The sequence below is a fragment of the Oryza glaberrima genome, chromosome 3, assembly GCF_000147395.1.
Source record: "Oryza glaberrima chromosome 3, OglaRS2, whole genome shotgun sequence".
Classification (NCBI taxonomy): Eukaryota; Viridiplantae; Streptophyta; class Magnoliopsida; order Poales; family Poaceae; genus Oryza; species Oryza glaberrima.
The window spans coordinates 19,365,222-19,375,657 of record NC_068328.1 but is presented as its reverse complement, the minus strand read 5'-3'; the positions used below and the strand labels follow the sequence as shown (position 1 = coordinate 19,375,657).

At 40.1% G+C, this 10,436-nt stretch overlaps 1 long non-coding RNA gene across 1 annotated transcript; it reads left to right on the top strand.

Annotated features, from left to right (window-relative positions):
* The first annotated feature begins 1,310 nt into the window (after positions 1-1,310).
* Positions 1,311-9,613, top strand: LOC127768694 (uncharacterized). Its single transcript, XR_008016610.1, has 4 exons — positions 1,311-1,876; positions 2,237-2,445; positions 2,544-2,641; positions 2,908-9,613. It is a non-coding gene; the product is annotated as an uncharacterized LOC127768694 (long non-coding RNA).
* Positions 9,614-10,436: the final 823 nt, after the last annotated feature.

Here is a 10,436-nt window from a genome sequence, read left to right as displayed (position 1 = left end):
TTTTATAGAAGTTATCAAAAAATCTAAAACAAAATCACATGTGGTAATAGGAAAACAAACAACCCTAGAGAAAGTTTCATGAACAAATTCAAATTCGTTAATAAGATATAAAATTGACAAATAATGCTATTCCTATTTCTTTGTCTTATTTTTCTCTGTTTCTCAGTTTTATATCTCAAAAGGTTTATTTTTGGAACTTTGCATGGTTGTTTAATATTACCTTAGCTATTTATAAGATTTTTTTTTCAAATTTTGTCAAATATCTCACAATAAACAACCATGAAAGTTCCAAGGATAAACTCAACTTTATTTGTGAGATTAAAATTGAGAAACAGAGGAGAATAAGACAAAAAACAGGAATAATATTATGATAAGGACATCACTCTTTTGGATGCACACGCTACTCCTCAAGTTGTTTTGCAAGGTCCGATCACTAGCTCACGCCGAGCAATTAAATTTACAGGTGAGCTCGTTCTCAAGTACTTCTTTTTGTGCTCTTGAGGATAGATCGCTACCTAATGATTTAATTATAATCATTCATCTGCAAACGAGGTGTTGTTTTTCTTGTTCTTGCTTGTGTTCTTCGATTCATACGTAGGAATTAGCCTTCTTGGTGAGGTCAATCAGGTTTCGGCAGGGTTGATAACCAGAGGAGACGTGGTGCTGCGATTGCAGGGTTCGGATCGTGTTGATCAGGAGGCGGATCATGTGTGTCAAGTTTCCACCAAATCGATATTTATCTTCACTTGATAAAAAATTGGGCATCCTGTTGCCATCATATTATTTATTAATTTTATATCTTGTTACCAAAGTTATATTTGTTCATCAAACTTTGTAAGGTTGTTTGTATATTTCATATTTCTATTTCTCTATATTTGCTATAAAATTCATTCCATTCAAAGGAGCTCTAAAAGTTATTATATTGGGATGAAAATGTTTGGGGACAAAGGCGCTATAAGAACTAGCTGGAAATAGCGCCTCCTCCTGCATTCGGCGCTGGCGTGGATAGCAGCGCGTGCCGACGCGTCAGCAAGGCGCTGGATGGCAGGTGGTTTTTGCGAGCTCTCCTGTGTCCACGTCCTCGCTGGTGTTTTTGGAAAGAAAAAAACCCTTGAATTACCTGATAATTTGTTATAGGTCCCTGGTTCTTAGCTCTAACGCTTTGCGTTCTTACTTAGATGATCTCTACAAAAAACAATATTCTATACGAAGAAGCGAAAAATCGAACCTCACTCTGAAACATAAAATATCAGGGGCGTTTTTGCAAAACAGAAACAACCCTAACACCCTTCCCGAAACCCTAGCCGCCACCATTCCTTTGCCTCCTCCCGCTCCGCTCTCTCTGTCTCTCTCTCATGCCCAAGTGACGGCCGCCACCGCGTGCCGCCCCCCTCATTCTCTTCTTTCCGCAAGTGACGAGCTCCCCCGCGCACTCTCTGCTGCTGTGCCTGCCGCTGCTCGGCATGCGGGCCGCTGCCGTCGCCATCCTCTCACTCCCGCCGCCGCATCCGCCAAGGAGGAGGCCTGGACCGTCGTAACTGGTGACTCCGGCCTCCTCGCCGGCAGATCCGGCCCCTTTGAGGCGAGGGTGGATCCAGCCGCCTCGGGGCAAGGGAAAGCCCTCTACTCTCTACTCTTCTCCTGCTACACCTAGAACAGCCCTCCTCTCCCTTGCCCTCTCCATCCTCTTCCTCTCCAGATTGGCCCAGCGTGGGCTGGCACCGCAAAGCCATCGAGGAGACCGGGAAGTCCAGCGGTTTGATTCGGATGGGGAGCAGGTTTATTTGTGGCATTGGAATCCACGAGTGCCACCGGATCAGGCTAATGGAGGACTCCTCGTCAGCTCCATCATACTCCGTACTGTTCTTCAAATGAGGTGAGCACAGAGGAGTTCCCTCTACAACTTCCTCACGCCTACCTGTTTGAATTAGTTGGGGAAAGATACAATTTCACTCTGCATGTTATATCTTTGCAAAGTCGGTTTTCTTGGTGTGATACTGCGGTTTGGACCAATGAAGATATGCACATGTTCTATTTCTACTTGCTCAGGAATAATTAGGTGCTGCTTTATTATTTTACATAAGATGATTGTGTATTTGCTACCTACTTGAAGGTTAATTGCCTTCACTGGGATGCTGGTGAGAAGAATGGAATGCCTTCTTGGTTAATTGCCTTCTTAATTAGTTGGCACTGCAATACTTACATTTTTCGGAACTATGTTATCTTTGCTTTACAGATGATCACGTAAATACAGTTACTCTTCAGCCACGAAGAAAACAGTCTGCAAGATTTGATGAAGAAGCCTGTTTTTTTAATGACAATGTACTGACTGAAAAGAAGCAGTTTGTTGTGGCTGCCTTCAGCACAAATCTGCAATTTCTCTTTCATGCTAGAGCTGGAGCTGCTTCCACCTGCAGCTACATGTCCCTAGCTCCCTCCATATAAGTATGGTCCAGCCTCTCTACAAGTTTGTCTGAGCAAAATGGAAGAGGTGTTTTTCTTGAGTACCTTTTGATGCATGCTATCTATTGTTGACATTGTAGGAAAAAAAGAGTATTCTTTTCCTGCTCCGGTAATGCACTTGGCTAAGAAAGTTGGTGGACAGTTAAGCTGCACATTCTCCTTGATCAAAACATAAATGGTGAGAAATAAAATTGTATAATCCCTCCATACATCTATTAGAGCTGTCCCCCCGCTCTTGGGCAACTGAAATTGATTTCACCTAGCACATTCCTTTACTTACTTTTTTCTGGATCAAATCATTTTTTCTAGAACAAATTGTTTTACCTTTTATATACTCCACCCCACTTCTAACATCTCACCATATTGTATTTCTGTAAGCAAGAGCAAGCATATATAAACCACGTATACAACCATACCTCTGACATGTGTATTTCTTATCTGTAGGATAATTGAAGATGCACATGAGAAAGGCTTGATTATGCCTGTTTTTATGGTGCTGGATTGATGTATTAAAAGAACGATGATAATGTTGGTACTGTTTTGGTATTAGTTTATATTTCAGAAAGGTTGCAGGCTTATTGCTATTGATAGGTGAAAACCAGGGTCCCACCTCTTAGAAATTGTTAGAGACTGCTCCCTCCGTTTCATATTATAAGACTTTCTAACATTGCCCATATTAATATAGATGTTAATGAATCTAGACTTATATATCTATATTGATATTAGCAATGCTAGAAAGTCTTATAATATGAAACGGAGGAAGTAGAAACTTAAATGCCTCATTCAGATTTTCTGTAGTAAATTCTTTTCTGGTGAATGGACTAAATTAATTCCATACCTTTTTTGTTCTTAATTGTTGATTACATATTCATGCTAAACTAATTACTACTCTTTCTGTTACATTTTAACCATCTTCTGACAAGTGTTAAGTAGTGCATGCTTCCATTTGCTGCAGATATTTTAGGGGGGGGGGGGGGGGTTCAAGTGTATGATCAACATAGTGGAACAACTCATGAATATCATGCCTAAATAAAGTTGTTAACCAGGCAACAAACTCAGCAAATCTAAAGGTACATTTCAAATGGTCTGGTAGAAATCCCCACCTTAAATATTTTATACTCTGCATACCACAACTATGTATCTGTTTCCCTTATTTTGCTTATATTTACGCATGGCCACGGTGTTTCATGTTATTTTTCTGAAAGTGTCATCACCTAAGATATGGAAGCACACAACTAACAAAGTGGACATGTAACAATTTTTGGAACAAGAGGTACCATTTATAGAATAAAATGCTATATACATATATGTTGTTTTTTTACATGAACACTTTTTTTTACCATGATGGATGTTAATAATTGAGGGATACGATGAGTTAGATGATATAGACGATAGCTTGGGAAGTTGCTCTTTTATATGTAGAAATGGAAGGCACATTACTCTGTCCCTGTGAATGAATTGAGACCATCCTAATGTTGGTTTGGACAGGTATTATATTTCATTGGATTTCACCCTTTATGCACTATTTACAATAGTTGGAGTGGAAAAACTAGAGCTAGAAGACCTTTTTGCTTCCTCTTTAAATGTGGGCATGCCCTTAAGACCATCTTTTTTCCATATTACATGTTCGTTGCTTTTCTGCAAGTTCAGTTGGAATATGGATTTGTTCAGCTACTTGCAAATATTGGCATACGTGGGTGCGATGTTTCTGACCGGAATGAAAAAGCTCAAAAAGCACCAAAACATGATTTTTTGGACATATTGGAGCGTATTGGGTTCATTCGTGGCAAAAAATCACTTCGTGATTCGTGCGCGACCTTTTGTCAATTAATGCCAATATTGGCATATATTGGTACACGTCGGTGCGATGTTTTTGACTAGAATGAAAAAGTTCAAAAAGCACCAAAACAAAACTTTTGGATATATTGGAGTGTACTAGGTTCGTACGTGGCAAAAAATCACTTCGTGATTTGCGCGGCGAACTTTTGTCAATTAATGCCAATATTGGCACACGTGGGCGCGATATTTTTGGCCGGAATGAAAAAGTTCAAAAAGCACAAAAATATGATTTTTGGATATATTGGAGTGTATTGGGTGCGCTCGTGGCAAAAAATCACTTCGTGATTCACGCGGCTGATGAACCCTAAGTTCCACTCGACACTCAAGGCTGTTGTTGGCCCAATCTTTTGGTGAGTTGCTGATAGCTACGATTTGGGAGAAATGTTGACGACCCGACTACAACCGTACTATACATTGTTGTGTTGCGCCTTAGCGATCGATACACCTTTCCATGGGTTGTTGATCTTGCCGATGCAGATCAACCTTATTCCTGCAAGCAAATCGAAGAAACAAGCAAGAATAAGATAAAAGCAATCTGAATTGCAAATAGGAATTTGAACACAAATGATAAGTTGGGGTTCCGTAACGAGTAAACCGGCGATCTAACCGATCACGGGATTACACGGCAAAGTAGCAAAGCTAAACTTTAATTTAAACAAAACCCGAGAAACCCTGAAAGGGTACCTAACTATTTATAGGGGTGGGAGGACAACCAAGGGGTGCCACGGGTCGTTCTCCACCTGGTTGGGCGCACCTCACATGGGCCCCACTTGGGCCGAGGTCCCAAACAAAGTTACAAGTCCAGAGGCCCATTACAAGTGACGCAACACCTAGTTTTTGCAATTGCCGTTGACTGAGATGGAATTTTGGAACAAGGTTGGATTCATTGGAAAGACGGCTTCGTGAGCTTTCCATCAAATACTCATGCACCCAAAACGGAGCTCGTATGCACATTTGGCGGCCATTTGAATTCAGCACAGTAGCAGGTGGTCGAATTGGATTCCAGAATTTGGACGGCTTGATCTTGAAGTGTTCTTCTTGATTCATGATGTGAGCAACGGCTGTATCAATGGTAGCCATGGTCATATCATCCTCCCCTTATTCACGGAGAACCGTCCTCGGTTTTTCCATATGGTACTCTTCACATAGTCCATTCAAAATAACCTGTTTCATCCAATCAAAACTAGAGAAACTCGAAGTAGTGTGATTAGCAATAACATGTTTCTCTAAATCCAAACAAATGAAAACTCTATGCACCAAATATATTCCTCTATCATTATATTCACCAAAGATATGAAAAATAGCATTAGTTCCACTCTAAATCCGAATTGGAATCCGGAACTTGGTCAACTTGATCTTGACGTGAACGACGGTTGTATCTATAGTAGCCATGGTCATATCATCCTCCCCTTCTTCACGGAAAATTGTCCTCAGTTTTTCCATATGGTGCTCTTCGCGTAGTCCATTTAAAACAACCTGTTTCTTCCAATCAAAACAAGACAAACTTGAGATAATTTTGTTAGCAATAAGATTTCTCTCTAGCTTGCATGTTTTATCCACATATACAGGAGGTTCTAAATCTGAACATATGTGAACTCTATGCACCAAATATATTCCTCTATCATGAGATTCGCCAAATATATGAAAAATAACACTAGTTGGACATGGCAAATCAGACTTAGCAAATAATTTCTCCTTCAAATTATCGAGCTCACAAAAATCATCAAACTGAACATAGCCCAAAGTATTTAAAGAAGATGTCAATTCTCGTTCCTCTATTTCATTAGCAATGTGAACAACATGCTTAAAATCTGCAGACAAAGAAACACTAGAAACAACATGTTCATTCACTAGTTGTGGCATGGATATAAGTGAAGCATTATCACACAACTCTTCTTCATCACAAGGAACAGCAAATAAATCAACTTGTGACAAAGGCATCTCAGTAGTTGGTTCCACTAATGGCTGCTCTACTATAGCATGAAAAGTGGACATGTATAGCTTAGCTTGAGAATACTCACACTCATTTATCTCAGCACCATTTAATTTACCGTGCAAACTTTCTTCAGACACCGCTGGTGCTTCATCCTCTTTCTTCTCATGTACACCATTCTCCTCCTTTTGTTGAATGTTCTAAACTCCCTGCAAAACTTTAGTAACAGGAGACACAAAAGATTGCTCCTCGCATGTTTGCACACGATCATTGCATAAGAATACAGGAGATCAAGAAACAGGAGAGAAATCACATTGTTCGTGCTTCCTCACATTTTGACTTGATCTGACTCTCAATGCTACGAGCAAGCATGAATAGGTGTCCAATATGATTATATGTCACATTAGCAAGCAAAACCTGAATTTTAGAATTAAGCCCCTTGAAAAATCTGCACATTGTGTTTTCGTTGCACTCTTTTAGATCACAGTAAATGATACAAACTTTAAATTCATGGATGTACTCCCTAATAGTTCTATCACCTTGATTCAGATGTTCTAATTTCATACGAAGAGTACATTTGTAATAAGAACTCACAAATCGCTTTCTCATCATGTTTTTGCATTCATCCCAAGTTTCAGGTTCATTACTAACATAAGTCTACCAAAATAATGCAAAAGAGGTAAACTTATTACTAGCAGCCTTAATCATTTGAGCCTCAGAAAAATCATATTTGTCAAATTCGTTGTCTATTGCTAGCTCCCAATCAATATATGCAACAGAATCATACTTACCATCATAGAATGGTAAGATATATTCAACTCGCGCAAAATTATAGTCATATACCTCATATGCATCACGTGGAGAAGTTGTCATATCTTGTCGACGGTTCCCTTGTGCAATCCTGCCATGATTAGTAGTAAACAAGAAACACACACAAGAATATGCACGCTCCTATCAACTACTAGGTAGTGGTAGCTCAAATATCACGCACACTCAAGCTTTTAACCAAGCTCTTACAAGTTCTTACGAAAGCAAGCAGAATGGTGCCGTACACCGACTCAACCAAGCACCCCAATGGAGTTTGGATGTATCGATGCCTTAGCAAACCCTTGCTGTACGGCTGCAATCAAATGTGTGGAGCTCTAGATAGGCTTAAATATGTAGCAAAGGGATAGCAAATGCTCAAATCAGAGAATGCAACGTTGAATAATGGTTCAAAGTCAAGCACGTGCTGGTCCTAGGCAAGAACGTACTAGAGACGCGAGCCTAGACACAAACGATACCACAAGATAGCACAAGAAACAACTCAAGCACACTCTGATATATGACAATCTGAAGGATACAACTAATTTTCTCTTTTTTTTCTTTTTCTTTTTCTTCTTTCTTTTCTTCTTCCTTTTTTTTCTTTTCTTTTCTTTTTGGTAAGGCTTTTTTTTCAAATTTGTAAGCACCTTTCTGCCTTTTCTCACTTTTTTTTAGCAAAAACGACTAAAGAACCTGAATGCAAGATTATAGGGACCCAAACGTGAATATAACATATAGGGATGCGATGTTTTTGACCGGAATGAAAAAGTTCATAAAGCACCAAAACATGATTTTTGGACATATTGGAGTGAATTGGGAGCGTTCGTGGCAAAAACCCAATTCGTGATTCGCGCGACGAACTTTTGTCAATTAATGCCAACATTGGCATATATTGGGCCACACGGGTGCGATGTTTTTGACAGGAATGAAAAAGTTCAAAAAGCACCAAAACATGATTTTTGGACATATTGAAGTGTATTGGGTGCGTTCGTCGCAAAATCTCACACGAGTGCGATGTTTTCTACCCGAATGAAACAGTTCAAACAACACCAAAACATTATTTTTAGACATATTGGAGTGTATTGGGTGAGTTCGTGGCAAAAACCCAATTCGTGATTAGCGGGGCGAACTTTTGTTAATACCAATATAGGCACACAAGGGCGCGATGTTTTAGACCGGAATGAAAAAGTTCAAAAAACGCCAAAACATGATTTTTGGACATATTAGAGTGTATTGGGTGCGTTCGTGGCAAAAACCCACTTCGCGACTCGCGCGCCAAACTTTTGTCAATTAATGCCGATATTGCCACACGTGGGTGGAATGCAATATACCGGAATCAAAAAGTTCAAAAAGCACCAAAACATGATTTTGGGACATATTCGAGTGTATTGGGCGCGTTCATGGCAAAAACTCACTTCACGACTCGCGCGACGAACTTTCGTCAATTAATGCCGATATTGCCACATGTGGGTGGGATGTAATATACCGGAATCGAAAAGTTCAAAGAGCACCAAAACATGATTTTAGGACATAATGGAGTGTATTGGGTGCGTTCGTGACAAAAACTCACTTCGCGACCGGCGCGGCGAACTTTTGTCAATTAATGCCGATATTACCACACGTGGGTGCGATGTAATATACCGGAATCAAAAAGTTCAAAGAGCACCAAAACATGATTTTTGGACATATTCGTGTGTATTGGGTGCGTTCGTGGCAAAAACACACTTCACGACTCACGTGACGAACTTTCGTCAATTAATGCCGATATTGTCACACGTGGCTGGGATGTAATATACCGGAATCAAAAAGTTCAAAAAGCACCAAAACATGATTTCTAGACATAATGGAGTTCATGACTCGCACGGCGAACTTTTATCAATTAATACTGATATTGCCACACGTGGTTGCGATTTAATATATCGGAATCAAAAAGTTCAAAAAGCACCAAAACATGATTTTTGGACATATTAGTGTACTGGGTGCGTTCGTGGCAAAAACTCACTTCACGACACGCGCTGCGAACTTTTGTTAATTAATGCCGATATTGCCACTCGTGGTTGCGATTTAGTATACCGGAATCAAAAAGTTCAAAAAGCACCAAAAAATGATTTTTGGACATATTGGAGAGTATTGGGTGCGTTCGTGGCAAAAACACACTCCGCGACTCGCGCGGCGAACTTTCGTCAATTAATGTCGATATTTCCACATGTCGGTGGGTTGTAATATATCGGAATCGAAGAGTTCAGAGAGCACCAAAACATGATTTTTGGACATAATGGAGTGTATTGGGTGCGTTCGTGGCAAAAACACAATTCGCGACTCACGCGACGAACTTTCGTCAATTAATGCCGATATTGTCACACGTTGGTGGGATGTAATATACCGGAACCAAAAAGTTCAAAAAGCACCAAAACTTGATTTCTAGACATAATGGAGTGTATTGGATGCGTTCGTGGCAAAAACTCACATCGCGACACGTGCGGCGAACTTTTGTCAATTAATACCGATATTGCCACTTATGATTGCGTTGTTTATAACCGGAACGAAAATGTTCAAAAAGCACCAAAACATGATTTTTGGACATATTGGAGTGTATTGGGTGCGTTCGTGGCAAAAACTCACTTCACGACTCGCACGACGAACTTTTGTCAATTAATACTGATATTGCCACACGTGGTTGCGATTTAATATATCGGAATCAAAAAGTTCAAAAAGCACCAAAACATGATTTTTGGACATATTAGTGTACTGGGTGCGTTCGTGGCAAAAACTCACTTCGCGACTCGCGGTGCGAACTTTTGTTAATTAATGCCGATATTGCCACTCGTGGTTGCGATTTAATAGACCGGAATCAAAAAGTTCAAAAAGCACCAAAAAATGATTTTTGGACATATTGGAGAGTATAGGGTGCGTTCGTGGCAAAAACACACTTCGCGACTCACGTGACGAACTTTCGTCAATTAATGCTGATATTGTCACACGTGGCTGGGATGTAATATACCGGAATCAAAAAGTTCAAAAAGCACCAAAACATGATTTCTAGACATAATGGAGTGTATTGGATGCATTCGTGGCAAAAACTCACATCGCGACACGCGCGGCGAACATTTGTCAATTAATATCGATATTGCCACTCATGATTGCGTTGTTTATAACCGGAACGAAAATGTTCAAAAAGCACCAAAACATGATTTTTGGACATATTGGAGTGTATTGGGCGCGTTCGAGGAAAAAACTCACTCCACAACTCACGCGGCGAACTTTTGTCAATTAATGCCGATATCGCCACACGTGGGTGCGATGTTATATACCGGAATCAAAAAGATCAAAAAGCACCAAAACATGATTTTTGGACATATTGGTGTGTATTGGGTGCGTTCGTGGCAAAAACACACTT